At 50.2% G+C, this 20,203-nt stretch overlaps 1 protein-coding gene across 1 annotated transcript in view; it reads left to right on the top strand.

The window, feature by feature from the left end:
• The window catches only part of LOC149341766 (dnaJ homolog subfamily B member 6-like), a 155,827-nt gene that overhangs the window by 37,863 nt on the left and 97,761 nt on the right, over positions 1-20,203 (top strand). Inside the window, exon 2 of the mRNA XM_089543937.1 lies at positions 9,438-9,548. The gene's annotated coding sequence lies outside the window, so the exon portion shown is untranslated. The remainder of the gene's footprint in view (positions 1-9,437; positions 9,549-20,203) is intronic.

Here is a 20,203-nt window from a genome sequence, read left to right as displayed (position 1 = left end):
CACAATGATTTCTACAGCAAGTGGGTGTGAAGCCTGTCTGAGATGCGCAAGCAACGAGACGAAAAGATCGGCCTCGGCACGCCGCTTTCTCTGCAGTCATTGCTCGCTGCGGTCGTGGCGATCCGAAAAGGCTTGCCTAGTGCTGTAGCTAGGATGCAGCGACACGGGACCCAGTCTGGGTTTGTGTTTTCAGACAAATTGGATGGCGTTAATCAAAACAGCAACATTCAAGAGTGTAGCCATTGCTTCCCACGTTTTCGTTGAAAGGGGGTTTCTGCGCAAATGGTACAAGGCGTGGTGTTGACAGCGGGCGACACAAAACGGCGAGCAGAACGGCGGGCAGCGCAGAAGACGGCCAGTCCAACCCAAGCGATCTCGTGCAGAGCGGCGGCACTTCGTCTTTCAGCGACGCTTCGTCGTCGTCGGCGCTCCGGCAGCGATCGGCCTAGGCGGCGTCAGGCGCGGCCGTCGTGGTTCGCTACATCGTAAACATTAAGTTGACGACACAAGCCTCTTACCTGTCACAAAGTGCACTCCGCACACAATTAAATTTGGGTTGTCGGGGTCCAAATCATCGCGCTTAATGCGAGCCAGCCACAGCTCGCGCAGATTCGTACTGAGTCATGGAGCGCTCGCACTTGCATGCCTACGATTATCTGACGAATGCAGATGAAGTTCGTGTTAAACGGCTTCTTCTTTCGCCTGGAGCTGCCGCTACGGTCGTAGCAGCCAAGGGTGGCACACAAAGCCATACCGAATCTACGGATGGACGAGAACCGACACGTTGCGAGCTAACATAGGCAGCGGAAAGCTAGAGGCGGTCTGGCAGTGATTCGGCAGCATGGCCGACTCGCTACCGACGGCCACCGGATGTGACGTCGGTGCAAGCTATGTATTAATAAGGTAACGAGTGTGAGGAGATAGGGACGAGACCGGTGAAATGACGAACGAGGTTGGCGGCACCGAATGTGTGCTTTGCTTTTTCAGTAGGAGGCTGTGCACGGACCAATCCGTGCTAGCCGGCAGAAATATAGTACAGCTGTGCCTGTCGCGTTGTCATGAACTGCTTTTGGTGCGTTAAGCAGAAAAAAAAAAGCGGAACACATGGCATGCGCCGTCTTCTCGCGCTTCTTGCATATTATGGCCACTAGTCACCCGCAAAGAGCATAGATTTGTTTTCTTTTTGCTATGAATGTCAGCGTGCATAGCAGCTTTCTACGGCTTCGAAAATAACACTTATAAAATACAAATTTTATCAAAGGAAAAGAAAGGCGGAGAAAGAAATATTTACCATTTTATATTTTTTCTCGTTGTTTTTGGTTGCTTGCACCAAAAGTGAGGCTCATTTTCTAATTTTCCTCCTTTTTTTTCTCCTGTTGGCTCAGTATTTATGGCGCTCGGATGCTGACCCGAAAGACGCGGGTTCGATCCCTGCCGCGGCGGTCTAATTTCGATGGAGGCGAAATTCTAGAGGCCCATGTACTGTGCAATGTCAGTGCACGTTAAAGAACGTCAGGTGGTCGAAATTTCCGGAGTTCTTCACTACGGTGTCCCTTACAGTGTAAATCGGTTTGGGACGTTAAATTCCATAAACCTAACCAAGCCTTTAGGGGAGTCTGCAGCGAATACCGGGATACCAAACGTGGTGGTTTATACGAAAATATGTTACACTGGAATTAAACCTCGGAATCTCATTGTCAGGAGTCGTTTTGTCACACACGCGGCGCGACTCATACAGCTCGTGTATCGCGCTATCGGACTTCTGTTTTCGAAGGGAAGGAACACCCGAAGTGCACGCGCAGCCGCGCCCATCCCTCTGTGTACGTCACCGCTGCATACGTCATCGTCACCGCAAATGGGGACTCTCTAAAAGTGACATGCTCGTGACAGAGCTAGCGGACATCCCAAACTTCTATTTGAATACAACATGCTTGAATTCCGTCGCCTAACAGAACAGTTAAGGCACAGAAAAGAAAACTTACTCAGCGCCCTTCGCGAACCTCACTTCCTGCACGGAAAATGTCAGGAAAAGAACAGCGAAAAGAAAAAGGAAATAGGGGGAATGGAGCCGCCGTACTAATTGCGGGGTTTCCTTCTCTCTCTCGCTCTCTCTCTCTGTCTGTTTTCGACCGTATGCATTATCTCTGCGGTATATACGTGTATTCCTCCGATTAACGCTATAGGAATATTCAGTGATTGCCGAGGTGCACGCATGCCCATATAGCCTCGATCGATCCTGCTCCCTGCGTGAATCAGCTAAACAGGGGATCTGCTGGGATTGAAGGGCGAGGGGAAGGAAGGGAGATCTTCCGCCCTTACCTCTTCGTTTCCTCGGTCGAGTAAGCGGAAGAGACCGTATACGCGCGTACTGGCGGAGCATACCTGTTCTTTGTTATTTTTGTTCCTGCGCTCATTCGAGACGGCCTTGTCTGCGCAGGATTCGTGCGACAGTTTTATCCGAGGTCGTTCCTTCCGCAGCCGCGCGAGGGTACCGCATTCACTCGCCCACAGCTCGTGTTGGCTGTGTGCGGTGATCGGGTGAAAGCAACCAACGAACGCTTGTAAGGGTCGGCGAAAAAGTACGATTAGCGACTGTTTTATGCCTGTGTGGGATAAAGACCAAAACATTCTGGATTAGGCTAATCCATAGGTTCGTATCTGATTAGTTTCTGATATATCTCTCTTTCGCATTCTGCAGTCTCACCTTGCCTGGACGACCATGGGTTTCTGACCGCGCATCTCTTGCGCTCTTTATGAAGTTTCTGAACAGTGCGACCTAATTTTAACTGATGCACATGTGTGCTCGCATACAGAGATATCGCTTACTCTGCGGCGCTATAGCTGTCACCCACGCCTTGCTTTGAGGTAGTCAGGAGGTAATGAACTACTTTTACCATTACATTGCGTTTACTTCTCAGTTGGTCAGCATGCATGTGTTCGGAGAATGAGTCATGCCTCTAGAGAAGATCGCAAGCTCGTACCGGAGATTCACTTGTAGATGTACCCAATGGGCTGCCCCTTCACTCGCCCATTGCGCCACAGATAAGTATGTAGAAAGCAAACACCAGCAATCTACCGCGCTTTGCCGGGTTCTGTAGCCATGCGCCATTGGACCAAAACCGCAGGCGTTCCCAAAGGAGCAGGCACGGTTAACGTTTTCAGTGTACACATATACAGTGCTTCTTGTTCGTTTCTTTGTTAATTGTTTGTTTATTTGGCTGTTGTTCGTACGTTTCGCCCTTCGCATCCTCATTTTATTTCACGTCCCGTATAACCATTTAGGTTTGCGCAGCGTGCGCACTAAAAAAACCCTCTCGTTCGTCGTTGTGACGATCCGTACACACGTTTGAGGCTATGTAAGGTACAGTCGGGGACAGAAGTCTGGACCGCGTGATCCGTAAAAACAAAACCGATAGCTCTGTTATTAGCCGCCGGCTGGGGTAGCATGGTTGGGAAGGTGAATTATTTTGACTTTCACCTCCTCAAGTGTGGTTTCCAATCGGCGGCTAATAATAGAGCTACCGGCTTCGTTTGCTGATCACGCGGTGCAGATTCTTTTGACGCTGACTTTACATATTCGCAAGTATAAATACTCCATAAATGCCTTTGCTGCGCATCCCAAACACTGCTGTCTTTCCTTCCACTTTTGTATATACGGATCCATCCGACCTTGGCTGTAACAACTGTTGGCGCGATTTGGCTCGTGTAACCTTCTTGAATAAACAGCGCGAACGACGACAAGCACACGAGACAAGGAAACGGACGACACAGTGCTGACTAACAACTGAGGGTTTGTTGCTGATCATACAAATATAGATACATAGATGTCGGCAGTGTGGAAAGATACGAATGGGCAAAGAAAGAAAAAAAAAACAGTGCGTACCGCTATATCGCGAAACTACAGTCATTGCCAAAAACCGGGAAAAAACTGCAAGGGAAATTATCGAGGCCTACAACATACTGAAGCGGGGAAATGCATGTATCAGCACTCCTTCGCCAACACTACTGCAAAAAGAGCTGTCACTCCTGGGGGTTGATAATCTCTGCTGATTTCCAGCGTGCATCTGTTGCTGTTGTCACATTTATGTTTTTTTTTTTTGCGCTTCGTATATCTTTCCCCACTGCCGACATCGTGTTATCGTGTAACCTGTACGATTGTGACCCCACCGCCACCACCACCACCACCCCTACTCTTCCAGACAACAACGAGGACAAGAACTGCACCAATGACAAAAGCAGCATACAACGACCCACAAAAGGAGGCCACTCGGCGAGTGAACGCGCCATCTGTCGGCGGCGCGGCCTCTCGAAACTGCGGAGCGAAGAAACGTGAAGGTGCGCGCGCGCGTCTCGCTTCGCCAGCGACGGCTCAGTGGCAGTTTCGGAAGGCCGAGCTGCTCGCGTCGATATGTAATTGCCCCGCGGCGCGTGCGACTCGCGTCCGCTGCCGCCCGTACACTCACCTCGCTTGCAAGGGATCCAAGGCAAGAGGAGCCGCACGTTGGGTTTCGATATGCTGCCGCTCACCCCCATTCTCCACTGGCCATGAAATGTATTTTGTGGACCCCTCCCCTGCCCATCAAAGCAAAAGCACGCATTTGAATGTTTGTTTATGCATATTCAAAATTTTTATCCTTTTAGAAAAAAAAAAAGTTTTTGTATCGCCGCTTGCAATATCGATATAGGAGCACTTTTTTTTTTTTTTTTGGGGGGGGGGGGGGCGCATCTCTCTTCCCCTTCCGACTTTCTTCCTCAAATCCTCGCCACCTTTGCAGAACGTTTGTTGAGGTGTGTTTTTTCACTACGTAGCTTTTGCTCCCGCTCTGTCGCTGCACATTGTCCTCGCCGTGGTCAACGTGACGTCACGTGTGCACCCGCGAACTATTGATGCTGTTGGCGTGCGTAATTAGATCAGCTGTGGAGAGCGTGTGTTTACATTTGCCGGCCTTTTCTGCTTTCCTCGAAGTATATGTAGCTTCGAACAGCGCGTGTAAACATGTGCACTAAGTGCGCATCGAACACGCCCTTCAGACTATGTGTGTGCATGTACGGCCATGCGGCGGTGGCAGAGGTCACACTCACCCGGCGAGGCGTGAAGTATTGATTTTTGGAATGGGGGGGGGGGGGGGGGGGGGGCTGCACTCATGTGGGACAAGGACCTCCCGTCGCGAATCATAGCTCCGCACTCGAGGGAAGAAACGTGGGGGTCACCCTGAATGCACCTGGAGCTGTTTTCTTGAGAATTCGGAGCTGCGGAATGCATTCGCCTCTTGGTGAATCATGCATGCGCAATTGCACTGTGTGTTTGAGGGAATGCCGAAGCAGTGAGAACCCCATTTCTAAAGAACGCACGGCCAGAACTTTGATGCCATATTCGTTGCAGCGCTGGGATGATTATGCATATCCTCCCCAGACCCGTCAATCGCAGGCGCGGCAGCTATGGAAACACATTCAATGCCGTAGAAAGCTACTTCTCATCTACTTTTAGAGCCTACGGTTTTGCCTTAGTTAGTAAGTGGTGAAAATTGTATCATTTCCTTCCTCTTGAGGGGCTCTCAAATAGGTAGGAGCCAGTGTGAGTAAGTTTCACAGTGGCTGTGAGAAAACGTAAGCAGGTTCACGTGCACTTCTCCGTGGGTATAAAGCATTTGCAGGCAGCTCAAAGCTCCCGTAATAGTGAAACGGACACATTTTCAGCGACGAGGCCTCTATATTTCCTGTGCGCTTCAGAAGTTTAATCACTTCCTACGCGTTGGACATTGTCCAACACATAGCCGTAACTTCGAACCACAGCAAAAACAGTAAAAAGAATCCAGTTGTGCTTTCGGACTCGGATTATCATATATCCTGAACGTTTAAAAAAAAAAAATCGGTGACAGTTTACTTTCCAGGTCTCAGTGTCCACATTGCACTAATGCCATGGACGCGATTGAGACTGACTCAATGTGGTATTCACAGATTCGGTTTTTACTTGTGTTAGGTGAATTTGATCCATGCCACTGCCTCTGTTTGGCGGCTATGCGCATAACGGCCGAAGGAGCGCCATCAATGGGGACGTTCTATGACCTTTTTTGGATGACTTTTTTAACGGTCGCGGAAAAGAAGCTGAATACTGCATTCGTGGCTTAAACTGGCCAATAATTGTTCCGCAAAGTTAACGATTAAAGAGGAAGTGAAATCTTTCGCAGCTGAGCCGTTTGTCTCCACGAAACCTTCCGAAATCCATGCGCTGGGCGAGGCGGCTGCCACACGTCCTGGGCACGTGAAGAACAATCGATGACGCGTTTCCCGCGCATGGACAATGGACGGAGGAGCATGGAAGGGGGTCGTCGTCTGCGTGCATAGTAGCGCCGACGTGACGCCTTCTCCTCTCGGCGGCATGCAGGTTCCCTGCGTGCGGCTCCCGGGGCACGCTTCGCCTTGACTCCAATAGGCGGGACACGCGAGGCGCACGCGCCGCCTTGTGCCCTTTCGCGGGCCACGCAATGGTGATGGGCACACGGCGCCACAATCCCGCTAAAAGCCGCGCGCGAAACGAGAAGACCGCCACTGCAGCTAAACTCGGCTATAACGAAATTTTGGACGCGCGAACAGTAGTGATAGTGTGGAACTTTATTCGGGCACTGCACTCAGGCGTCGGTGGCCCGCTGCACGAGCAGGCGCTGATCGTCGTCACCTTCAGCTCCAAGCCAGGTCTGTTTGCTTTATAGGTCGGCAGGACTTCAGAAACGCCGTGGTCAACAAGCGCTGCAAAGGAACTTTGTTTCTGGATTAATTCTTTATTAAATAGCCTGTACTCGAATTTCATACAGGGCAAGGACAAAAACCTACAGTCGCTATTCAGGGTCATGGTCGAAAGATGTATGTTCAGATAATTCCGCTCGGCAATCGTGTGAAGAAAAATGGTTACCTAAACACGTCAGTTTCATGGATAATGGTGGAAAGTACTCCCGTTATCGTTAATGGGGTTAAATAGGGCGAATGTCTATTAATATGTCTGGGGAACAATTTAAGCCTTAATTTTCTTGTTTCCTGCTACTTTAGTAATAATATGTGAGTGGATTCCATTGCTTCCTTCACGTATCCGCTGTGAGCTCTGACTGATGCACGGCGTGCGTTGGAAGAAATTGTGCAGACATCGGCAGACACTGTCGTGCTATGCTGGTTGCAGTTGCCGCATATATGCGTGCCCAGGGTTCCGGATTACGGCGCATTTTCTCTGCTCTTCTTCTTACGAGAACTCCTATACAGAGAAGCCGTGTATTCTATATATTGAGGCTATCTGCTTATTCGTGTGTTGATGCTTCCATTTTCTTCATCTTTCGGTTCTTCCGATCTCCCATTCAACCTATGCCCCCCCCCCCCCCCCCCCCCTCCCCCACTTCCGCGTGGACATGCATGCACACAGTGTGCGCTTGTAAGGGCACTGGTTCTCTTCATTGTTATCAGCAGTGCAGTTGCCAAAGCTGTGTCGCGAATGCATTTCTGAAGGAATAAAAGAAACAAACAGCCGCGCAGTGACCGCTACTCGTGACACTGGGTGCGTGCGTGAAACGACGGGGCGCGGTCACCGAACGCGACGCGGACGACGAGAAAATGAGAGGATCGACCTCGGCCGGACAGGCCGACGACGCATCCGAGGCGGACAGAAATAATGAATGAATAATGATGCGTAGGGAAGGCGACGTGACGTTCTTTGAAAGCGTGCGCTTGTGTGCGTTCGTGAACGGCAGCTGGCTGTATTGCGTGGATATGTTATGCAGGGTCATTTTCGTCGATATTGGCGAGATTAAAGGAACTCCCGAGTGTTCGCCGTTGCGACGCCCTCCCGATGCCGCGGGGGCCTTGGGGGTCAGCGTGCAGGGGTGGAGCGCCGTGCCCGACCGCGGATGAATACAGAGCGGCGACCTTGCGCTTGTATAGGAGGATTGACATCCGCAGCAGCGCTTGTGCGCGCATTATGAAACGGGAGAGGAGGTAGAGAGGAGGCGGGAAGGGAGCTGAAGGATGAATGTGGCGGTGTCAATGGGAGTCGGGCGCCGTCACAGGATTCGCGTGCCGCAGTAAAAATTTGAAACGCATAGCCGTTGACGTTGTTTCGATGCGTGACGACGTTGCACGAAATCAGCCGCGAGCCTGCGCGGTGTGATAAGGCGCATTGAGGTGGCCTCGTTGGTCACGATGAAAGCATACCGACTCACTCGCCCTGGGGAGGAAGGAAAGAAGGGGGAAGAGGGAGGTGGCAGCGATGCTTCTTTCATTCCTGCTGCAGTGCCTTTTAAATATCGATTTTAGTTTTGGCGCTCACCAGTTATTGCCCGGTTTCTCTCCCCCCCCCCCCCCCCCCCTACATCCCTTCACCAGTTTCTTGCATCTCTATTCTGTTCACGGTTGATGGGATGTCTGTATGTGTGGGATGTACAGCACTGTGCTTTGTGTCACAGGGAATGTGAGAAGCAGCGCCTTTTGTGGTGGAATTGATCTTACACGAGTGTTTTATTTATTTATTTATTTATTTATTTATTTATTTATTTATTTATACTGCAGCGTAATTATATGCGCTATGGCAGGAGTGGGAAAAACAAAAAGCAAAATACTAAAGGTAACAAAATACAACAAAATGTACAAAGTGAGCACAATAAAGTTCAAAACACACAAAAAGTAACAAACAAAAAAGGAACTGTTAATGGCACGGTAGGAATATTCAGGTATTATGTGTCTTCCATGGCAGTTATAAAACTTTGAACTGGAGATGAACGAATGGATCCAGGTAGAGAATTTCAGGCTTCTATTGAACGGGGAAAAAAACTGAATTTGAACAAATTAGTACGTACAAAATACGGTATTAAATTTAGCTCGTGATGACTTCTTGTAGATGATAATGGTGCAAAGTTAATGTAGTGGTTAACTGAGAGCCTTACCGAGGAGTTGACGATACAATGTAAGAATTTTAGTGATTCAGTGTGGCGACGGGCGGAGAGCGTGGTTAAATTCAATGAGAGAACGGCATGATTGCGCTTTCTTCGTGTTATCTGACATTTAGTTTGTTCATCTCTCTAAAAACGGCTACAAGAAAGCAGGCCACAAACGTTTTTAAAGTGTCAAAGTAAATAAATCAAGAACGAGTTTTGCTCGTTTTTTCGGCCATAAATAAATCAGCAAAACGCTACGTCACCGAACGAAGCTCGGTGAAAGGGATAACGGGACCCTCGAAATGGAGCTTCTGCGTCACAACAGCGCCTCACCGAGACCGCGTGTTATTCAGCGTGATCGAGGAGGAAATGATTTTATGTTGGCAGTTAGTTTTGCTAGGTTTCCGTGTTAATGGTTTATGGTTTATCGAGGTTTAACGTCCCAAAGCGGCTCAGGCTATGAGGGACGCCGTAGATAAGGGCTCCGGGATAAGGGCGTCGACTTTTTCTGTCCGTTTTCCTCAGGTTGGGTGCAGCGCGGCCGGCTCTAACTTCCGAGCAATCCGAGCGGCCACGTGCATTGACTGAGGAGGCCTGTCCTGACTACTGACTGCTCTACTCGGACGCTTCCGACCGGTGAGTAACTGTCGTCGTGTTCTACGGGTCACGCGGTCCTCTTGTAAAGCTTCTGTGGTTTCAGACGCGACAGCGCGAGTGGTACGTACTCTCTTCCGCATTCTGTGAAGAGCCTGGACCGCCGGCAGCGCAACCCGGCCATGCTGCCACGAGAGACCGTTCTGGTCGTACACGAACCGGCTCGGAAACTCAACGAAAATGCACCATGGAAGCGAGCGCGCGATCTCGCGCGCTTGCTGGCTCAAAGGCGTTCCTCTATGCGTTTAGTCGCCAGCCTTGCTCTGGCCCGTCCGGGTTTACTGCCAGAAACCTTTACCAAGTAGCAGCGCGGATGCGTCAAAGCGAATCTTTAGTGCTGAGTTTACCCAGGAAAAAAAGAAACAAAGACGTGAGGGCGAGAGAGGCACGGAAGCAGCGAAGCTTGCAGGAAGAGTCGGCTACAGAGCGCGAGCCGCACTCTATTCTGGGGCCACACCGGCAGCGGCTAAAAATTTCCCGCTGCCGCCGCCGTTATAGCGAGAGCGGCAGGGGCGACGCTAGAGAGACCACCGCGCGTCAGACACGCCGCCAGACACGGAGCTCGTCCTCGGCCGCCAAAGTTCGCGCAGCTTTGCCGAGCATCGCCTCGCTCGAATGGCGTCTAACCTCGTTGGAATAGCGTCTATAGTCGCTCAGTGCTTGGTTTCAGGACCTTGTCCCCGCTGGCATTCCGTGTACTGACAAACGTTAAGAACAGCATCGGTATACATGCATGCGTGCCTGCACGCGGCCTTTTGCGAAATGCATAAGCCTGATAAGGAAACTAAAGGCGCAGCAATTTTCGCACTCTAGATGGGCACGCGTGAACCGCATCGCGAGCGATGAAGGAGCCCGGGAGTGAAAGAGATGGGGGCGCCGTAGTGGAATGGTCCAGATTAATTTGAACAACCCAGGGTTCTCTAAAGGCACCATGAAACATATTCTGAGGTGAGTTCAAATACGCGCTCAATCACTGCACTGTGTTGTCGCGAAGACCTGAGCCAAATAATACACTTCACGCAGCAGGGAACCCACAGTTGGCGAGCGTTTCCCGGCGACTTTTTGAAACTCTCTCTCTCCTCCGTATCGCGCCTCTGCGTGTGTCGGTCAAGAGGTGGCTGCTGGTTAGGTTCTTTCAGACGTCACGCAGATACCGCAGTCGCGGCCAATAAGCCGCATCGCTTCGGTGGGTCAGGAAGCTCCGCTCCCCGAGTAGGTGCGGATCATAGAGTTTCTTACTACTACCTAGAGGGAAAGCTGGCGGCGCTGCACTTCAGCCACCATGGACGCCCAAAGCATCATGGGGCGGTGACCTACTTGTTGCGGCACAGTCGTAGTTTTTTGGGAACACGGAGTGGAACTACTAAGATGTTTCATTCCAAAAACGCTGTTCGAGTGTGCGCAGACGACTTTCGCGCGAACGCAGTGGGCAAAACCCATAGTAGTGAAAACGCGACGACACACGACGTCAATAAAAGGTTTCACTTTTCCGAAACGCCATTAAAAAACCTCTTATAGTATTTAAGCAACAACATCTTTTTTGAAAACGTATTTACTTTTAAAAGTGCGCCTGTTAATTACGAAATATTAGTTTTTGTAGTGTTCACTACTTGGCCAATAGGAGAGCGAGTCGTCTCTTATTTTGGGCAAACTTTGCACTTAAATGCTTTTCTGCTCATTTGTTGCAATCATTAGACAAGATATTGAATATTAGGACGTTTGTAGTTATCAAACAGCTTTATTTTTCTGTTATTTTTTGGCCAAAAGTTGCAGTTCCGCAACAAGTAGCTCACCGCCCCATGATGCTTTGAGCGCCCAGGTGGCTGAAGTGGTCTCGAGGGGTCGCCATGCAAACTCCCATAGACGGGCTGCCAGCTTTCCCTCTAGGTAATAGTAAGAAACTCTATGGTGCGGATGGCGGAACAGTGCCGACCTTTGAACGTGCAAAAAGTGAAGAGATTAGAGGGAAAGGACGCTGAAATTCAAATTTTGCCTACAGTTAACTCAGCTTCTAACAGACTCATTGAAGACATTTTTGCCGTAGGACATTCGTGAAGCGGCGTACTTTAACATCACAGGCATATCGCAACTTTACAGAGAGTCTCTTTAACGTTCGCTGACATCGTGCAGCACACGGACGTCTTAGAATTTCAAATCTTTACCGAAGGGCGGCCGGTATTCGATCCTGCGACATCGTACTCGATCAGCAGCCGAAAGACATGACCCTTCAGCCACGCTGTGAGTCAGAGGTCTTTTTTGGAAGCAGCGGCATTAGGTGAGACATAGTCGTTTTGCTTTTCTTTTACTTTCCATTTAATGTGGACCCAAATGTGAAGAAAGATTATACTACCGTCTTAAAGGCTTCACAGGCATGCACCTTTAATTGCATTTATTTATGCGCATGTGTTATGCATGTGCCATGTGCTTTAATCGCGCACCTTACGCAGGCAATTCTCAGAGTGTAATCGTTACACATCGCTGCGAAAAAAATCATCCGTTCCTAACGCAGCAGATTCTTGTGCGCACGTGTAGATCCGCTTGAACACTAAAGTGTTTTAGTTTTGGGCTTCTGCCTTAGTATGCATGCCTGCATTTTTTTTTTTGTCTATGACAGCGAACTGGTTTGTTTATTGGGGTTTAACGTCCCAAAGCGACTCAGGCTATGAGAGACGCCGTAGTGAAGAGCTCCGGAAATTTCGACCACCTGGGGTTCTTCAACGTGCACTGACATCGCACAGTACACGGGCCTCTAGAATTTCGCCTCCATCGAAATTCAGCCGGCTGCGGCGGCTGAATTTCGATGGTGTCTGTTTCGCGACATGTTCAATAGCGCAGAGACAGACAACCGGTTCTCTCGGAGGCCTAATGAGGCTCCTGGTGAGCCTTTTACGGCACCCTCTCTCGCCACTTTTACGGCACCCTCTCTCGCCAGAGAGCCGGCTTCGCCTTGGAGCCTCACGAGGGTGTGTGCGTGTTTGTGTGCGCAGTGTAGCAGTGTCACTTCGGCTGCTCCACCCAGGTGTGGCGTGCGAACTCTCCCTGCAGCGTGTGCGTGCGTGGGAAGGGCCACTGGTTGGGAGAAGAGAAAAATGGGCGCGGTGCCCCGAGACGGGCTGGTGGCCTTTGGGACACTGATGACGCCTTGGGGGCCGCGTGCCTGATGGCGGCCTCCGATGATGCGTCCCCTCGAGGCAGGCCTGAATTAACGGAGGTCGAGACGAGCCGCGACCAGAGCGCGGCGCGTGCCAGTTGCAGGGCCCCGACGCAGAGCACCCCCCTCTCGCGGTTCGAGAATGGATGCTCGCCATGCACGCCGTCGCATGCATCAAAGTCTGAGGTGGCGATGCGCCGCTGATATGCGCGCCCCATAATTAGTTTCCACACGGGTGCGACCAACTTGCGAGTCCGCCAATCGGGGAAAAGCCGCTAGCAGAGTCTTCCGCTAGGCGCGGTGTTCGGGTCACGTAGCTAGGTCTTAGGCCGTGTACTGAAGCAGAGTTAAAGCACCCTCAAGTACCGGAAGGTATTGAAGGGGAAGGATTCTCCTCTCTTTACAGAGATATACGGAGCTTGAGGAGAGTGCTGTACTCACTACTCGGCTGAAAAGCAGACCATGTCACCTGAATACTGTATACTCACCGCGGGTGCACTGCCAGGTCGGAATGAAACGCGAACAGCGCCTATAGCTATGAGCAAAACACAACGTTGCACCTTTACACCTACATCTGTTGTATGCAACTAGTGTCACTCATGTTTTAATGCGTTCGCATTAGAAGCCTCACCGTTGAGAAAAGCTGCAGGAGGCTTCACGTCACAGGGGGCTTCACGGCACAAGGTCACGTGACCTTGGTTGCTTCTCTAATGATTTTGCACGCATTTTTCTCCCACGGCCAACGACGCCGACGACGGTGCCGTCTTTTGTGCGACACGGGACCCTTAACGCTATTTGTTAAAAAAAAGAGGCTGTGCGCCGTTGCGTGCACCACCTGCCACGGTTGGCAGGTTCAAAAGTGGCGAGAGAGAAGTGACCGCTCCATTTCTAGGGAGAATGGAGGGAAGAGGCCTCTTGCAGGATCTCTACTGTGAAGAAAAGGCGGCGTCCGGCGTTGTGCAGTGGAGGGAGGAAAAAAATTCGCTGTGGCTTAGCTTGGTTAAGCCCGGTAATTGCGAACGCAATATCCGTACCTACGCCATGGTTAGACTTGTGGCGATGCATCTGTTATACAATCCAATCCAATGCAATCCAATGTAATCTAATGTAATCTAATCTAATCTAATGTAATCTATTCTAATCCAATCCAATCCAGTCCAGTACAATCAAGTCCAGTCAGGCCGCCGTTCATGTGCACCGCCATCGCACACGGACGGCGCGAGATCGCGAAGCAATGTTAAGCCGCTGGTGGTTGGCACAGCTACTGCTTTCTAGCGACGTGAGTCGAGCCTAATCTCTTCAGCGTAACGCCACAATCGCGCTCCTAGCGGAGAGCGCAGGAGTTAGGCGGCGGTGGTGGCCCCGCCGCGGCTTGCGACGGCGCGAGTCGGTCGCCCTTCTCCTCGGCGTGACGTCACAACACCTGTTGCGCTCCTAGCGGAGAGCGCAGGAGTTAGGCGCCGGTGGTGGCACCGCCGCGGCTTGCGACGGCGCGAGTCGGTCGCCTTTCTCTTCGGCGTGATGTCACTCATGACGTCACACAGAGGTCAACTAAAGGTCAATTGTAGCACCGCCGCGCCACGGCAAAGGCTGAAAGTGCAAGTAGTAAAGTTTTCTCTTTAAAATGCCCCTCGCCACTTGTAGGCAAATGAGAGAGAGACGGGGAGGTGGCTGCCACGTCACGAACCGAGAGGGTGGCTACCATAGATGGAGGAGATTGTGACGCGGGCAGAGGAATGCGGAACGTGAGGGTGTTCGCAATCGGAACAACCCGGCGTGTGGATACAGTGGGATATGGAGGGCCAATCGGATAATGTCAGTCAGTTTTCGCTGATTAATTCGCTAAGCCGGCAAGCTTAGCTCTTCAAGCAAGAAGACCTAATGCTAACACACTGTCATCGTTAAATGATAAGCGCTCCCATAATTTTTTTGTGTAACGGTTGCAAAGGAATGTCTCACTGCACAGTACAGAAATGCGGCATGCGCGTGTTCGCGTTTCAGTACGGCCCGAAAGTATACATGTGGTCGCTGTGTTGTGTCAGAAGTGCGCACATGGGAGCGTGAAGGTTGCTCTGAAGATAATGGAAGCTTCCGGACAATTAAGCCACTGAATAGGGATGAAACTAATGCACGCTGCTGCATTGTGCCGAGTATTGGGATGGGTATACCACAATATGGTTTGCATGAGGTGCCTCTTTTTCAGCTTCTATACAATAGGTGAGCCAAACCAACTCGCAGGTTGGTGGTATGTATATATATTTTTCATGACTGAAAGATTGGCTCAGACTGTTCGCCTGTCTGCTCGCACCACTTTTTTTTCTTTTTTCTTGAGCAACTTACGCCTTGTGGCAGATCATTTACATATGCCGTGAATGCATTAGACAGTGTCTATGATGTCCACTTGATTAAACCAGAAGGTCAACTTTTATCAAGTTTTAGCAGTCCGGCAGGGAAGAAGACTTCACTAAGACAGGTCACAGATAAAGCAGCACACTATAATGCACGTAAAGACACGATTAAAAAGGAAAAAAGAACCGTGCCTGTTCAACACGCGTGTAAATAAAGCCTCGCAAGTGCTGGCCAATACCGCGACACTTAACCTATAGGCGCTCCAGCTGTTCTCGGCTGTCAGCTCTGAAGCCGCTTTTTTTTTTTTTAATTTTAGACAGGCTTAGATGGAACTGCGCGCGTCTTGTAGAGCAAAAAAAAAAAAAGAAAAGCAGAGGCCGAGCGCGTTAACGGACCCCCGGGGTATTCTGGGAAAGCACACCGAGCACCAGCACCGTCTCCAACAGCCCACCGGACGCCGGCCGCACTGACCGTGACGCGCGTGCACGCCGCTGGACCGGCCTTTGTTGCGTCGTCGACGACGTCTTACCGCGGTGCGACGAATTTCCTTCCTCCCGCGTTCCGCACCAGTTGCCGCCGCCGCCGCGTCTCCTTGTGCAGAATCGGTTCCTTTTCTTTCTCGCCTCGTCCGATGCCGCGAGCACCCTGCGCTGTCCGTGCTGCTATTAATGACAGTCGCGCGAGAACAGCCGTGCAATCGTGCCTTCCCTCGGCCCGAGAAAAGGCGTCGCGAATGCATGCACGTGGCTTCAGAGCGCGACCCGCTTTTAAATCTACGCCCAGCGTTCCTCCGCCCGCCGACCCCGTTTCGTCCAGACACTAGCTGTGTACGCGGACAGCGTGCGAAATAAAGTGTGGCATTCCGCGGTCATCAGTGCCGTTACACCTGCGGCGAGACGTGGCAGCTGCTGCACACTTCACACGTGTCGCTTCCATCGGTCGTTCGCGTACGGGAGCGGCCGCTTTTTTTCAGCGTCGTCTCCGAACCATGTAAGTGCTCTTGGCAGTGTTTTTGACGCGATAGCCTTAGTCCAGAAAATCCCTTGTCGGCGTCGTCGGCGTTGTGAAAAATGGCTGTGGCTTAGCTTGGTTAAGCCCGGTAATTGCGAAAGCAATATCCGTACCTACGCCATGGTTCAGCTGGTAGTGTAGCTAGTGGTGGTGCTTGTGGTTAGACTTGTGATGATGCATCGGTTATACAATCCAATCCAATCCAGTATGCTAACATGGTAGCTACCGGCCTCGCTACGCGACGGGCTGAAAGTGCAACTAGTATTGCTTTCGCAATAAAATCACGAGCATGGCTCTGGCAGGTGGTCCCCAGAGAGCAACCTGGGAGGCAGGTGGGCAACCTAGGTCACGTGACATTGCGGCTTCATCAAAACCTGCCCACCGTGACAGGTGGCAGTGAAATTAATTACAGGTCGCTCGGGAAGAGCAACCTGTACCGCACAAGGCCCACCGCTCCCTGCCTTTGCAGGGCAGTGGTGCATTGCTTAACCGCTGCACCACTGCGCCAGGAGGGACATGAGGACTCCAGGGATCTAGAATTTAAAGTGGAGAATGACCTTCTGTATGTATAGGAATTAACCCATTACGCTATCGCGTCATACTCTTAAGGCGGAGCTTAGGTGTCGCCTCCATTTCTTTTCTCTACCTGTCTAACGAAACTTGCGCTTGGAGTGCTTCGCTGCAACCAACAATGGGAATTGCTGCTGGTTACGACGGTGATGAGAAGAAAGGAAACCATAGCAGATGCGCACGTGAAACGCTGGACACCAGTGCTCCAGCGTTGCACCGGAGAGCGTATTATTTTTTTTATTCACGTACCCTAAAGGCCCTTTACGGGCATTACATAAGGGGGTTGAAAAACCCATAGTCATTATAGTACATAACAAGGTGAAATTTGAAATTTGAAAATCTGAAAAGCAAAAACAAACGCGCTCCAATAAACAGTGAACATAACTGGGTAAAAGAAAGGCTTGAGAACACACACACACGTAGACCACAATGCAGGAGACAAAATTCAATTCTAGCAACAGTGTATTAACAGTAACTAAGCATGGAGTAAGCACTTCAATTTGGTAACAAATGCGTCGTATTATTTTTTTTTTGGAAACGATTTCTGTAGGCAGTTTATTCCAATGGTAAATGGCAATGAACAATTGCGAATTGCGCATAAGTGTGAGCGATGTTGGGTTGCACTTTAAAGCAGTGGTCTAATCGGGGGGAAATGCGATGTGCTGGTTTGATATGAGATTCTGTGAAGGGCGAAGGACTGTGATGAATCCTGTGAAAGTGACATATCAGGGGGACAAGTCTTCGCTTTTCAAGTGCGCTTAAATTTAGAGATGATTTATTATCAGTAATGCTGGAGTAGCGAGCGTATTTCCTTGTGATAAACCTTGCTGCCTTATTTTGAAGTTATTCCAGTTTCTCGACAAGATATGCTTGATACGGGCTCCAGAATACCGGCCTATTCTATCTGCGATGTGACTAAAGTTGTGTGTGCCAAGAGTTTGGTTTCCTGATTTGCAAAGTACAAATGACGCCTAATGAAACCGAGTGTTTTGGATGCTTTAGTGGTTATGTAATCAATGTGTTTGTGCCATGTCAAGTCCGAAGAAATGTGGGCACCTGGGTATTTGGCTGCAGGAACTTTCTGGATGGCCACGTTACCGATAGAATAAAAGATAGGCTCAGTGACTCTAGCCGTTGTAAATGTTACAAGATTTGTTTTTGAAACATTTATTTCCATATGCCATTGTTTGCACCACTTAGCGATTTTGTCAAGATCCGATTGCAAAGCATTAGTATCGTGAGGATCAGTAATTTTGCTGTAAATAACACAGTCGTCGGCAAATAGCCTAATTGTGGAAGTGATGTTGCTGCTTATGTCATTAATGTAAATAAGGAAGAGGATCGGCCCAAGCACCGAACCTTCAGGCACACCAGACTTTACATGGGTTAATGCGGAGCAAAATGCATTGGCAAACACAAACTGCTGTCGCTTAGTTAAAAAGTTAGCAATCCAGTTCAAGACATTGCTGTTTATATTGAGATTTGCAAGTTTAATTATGAGAGGTCAGAGAAGTCAGAGAGAAAATTCATGCTGACCGCATCCGCATCAATGGGCACCTTACTCGCAAGAAAGGCTGAAGAGAAGCTAGAGCAAAATACATTGGAAATAAATGGGATGCATCTCCACAAACAATACACACAAAAGCAGCCGGATCAGTTGCCGTCATTTTTACTACGGTGGCTACCGATCCAGGAGGCAGACTACTGTATACGCTGCGCGTCGATCAAAACCATGTGGCACACGGGATCAGTTGACGGTTTCGGAGGAAGTATCAGTTGCGCTCGCCACCCAGGCGCCGCATCCTCAGGGAGTAAGAGCCTCAAACCGCACGTATATAGAAACTACATCAGGGGGCGGGTCGGTGAGCAGGTAGCTCGGATCCTCAAGCCTTTACAAACTTTGAAACAGCACTCATGATATGGACACCAAGGGGTACGGGTCAACGAATTGGCCAACATGATGTGTCCTGGAGCGCGAAGCCCTCGGCGCCCTTTTGCAGTTAAAAAAAAAAGAAAAAGAGAAGCAGTTGCCTTTCTTCTCAGTGGACATCGACAGCGAGAAGGCGACTGTTTATAGTCTGCTAATAATCTCATATAAGATACGTCGATGGTGGATGCAGAAACTTCCACTCCGTTGTGCAATGCCAGTGCACGTTACACAACCTCAAATTATCTAAATTAATCCGGAGCTCTCCACTACACCAACTCTCCTGTAGCCCCATGTGCAGTTTTGGGCTTCATAACCCTCACATACCGCACCACACCCCGTGCGTTGTAAAAAGTGAAAAAGCTTAATTTTATTTCTTATCACATTCTTCTTTCGTGCGATTTCGTGAGCATGTCATCCTTGTAGTGCCGGCGGCTGGTCGCTGCGTTTGTGTTCGCATAAGCGACGGCATGCGATCAAGTGATGGATCGGCTGCCTTGGCGCAGACCTTGGCTGCGCCAGCTCGTGGTTCTCTTTGGCGTGCTGTCCCTGCAGTTGGACTTTTAATCGTGTCATTTTCCTTTGGCTGCACGGTTTCGACCCCCATCACTGCATCAGTGCATCCGGAGAAGCTGCTTCAATCGGAGTAGCTAACTCTTAACTAGTTGCATTTCATCACTAAGACTCAGTCAGTAAACAACGCCAGTAGCGAGATGAAGCAACACTGCGATCCGAGCGTATAGTAGGTCGATTGTTTTGCATTTAGCTGCCGGTCACTGGCCTCGAATACCGAAACGAGAGCGGGCTCTATATTCGAGCATTTACCGCGCGTATTCATCAACGACGCGATACTCGCTGGTTGGACGGTTGTCGTGTCTTGACCAGCACCGCGCACCCTCTCGGTGTAGCCGTTCCGGACCCCCTCTCCTGTTCGCACGGCCTCAGTGAGAACTCTGCCTCGAGCGCTTAGCTTGTTTGCGTCCCACATAGATTGCGCGCGCCAGTGACGCTGCGATAAAGCATGCGTCAGTTGAGTATATATACACCGTGGCCGTGAAGTCTGCGGGTCAGTCGGGGCGAGGAATAGCCCGGTTCGCACCTGTGCGCGTTTCGCACGACGTTGCTGTAGCTGGGAGCACTGATAACGCGGAAACCGACCGAGTTCATACCGCTTCAGTTCTCGTCGTCCTCATTATGCGGTGTGCGCTCCGTTACAGAGGCCTTTCCGCTTTACCTCCATCTCGCGATGATAACGCTCCAGTTGAAGACCCGAGTGATCTTCGCTCTTTGTTTTACCGAAGAAGAAAAAGAGAACGTAGCGAAGAAGGTACGGGTATGAATACAATGGCGTTCTGATTTCGTATACCCTTGGCCATTGACTGTAGTCCTATTTCTGCGATGAGTCCACGGAGATCAGTCTAAGGTACTTAACACAGCAGGGCCGCTTGGAGTTCATTTTTTATGACCGAGACAGTCATAACAGAGAAGAATTATCTCCCTGTACCGCTGTGTCAGGAGTGGTATGGGGACTCGCAGGGATCTATGAATGTTAAGGAGAGAATGACCAATCAGGCACATATGGGCATTAACGCATTAGCTGTCGCTTCATACTCTTAAAGGGGTCGTGAA

The sequence above is a fragment of the Amblyomma mixtum genome, chromosome 5, assembly GCF_055824585.1.
Source record: "Amblyomma mixtum isolate Tamu chromosome 5, ASM5582458v1, whole genome shotgun sequence".
Taxonomy (NCBI): domain Eukaryota; kingdom Metazoa; phylum Arthropoda; class Arachnida; order Ixodida; family Ixodidae; genus Amblyomma; species Amblyomma mixtum.
This window is presented reverse-complemented; position numbering and strand designations above follow the sequence as displayed.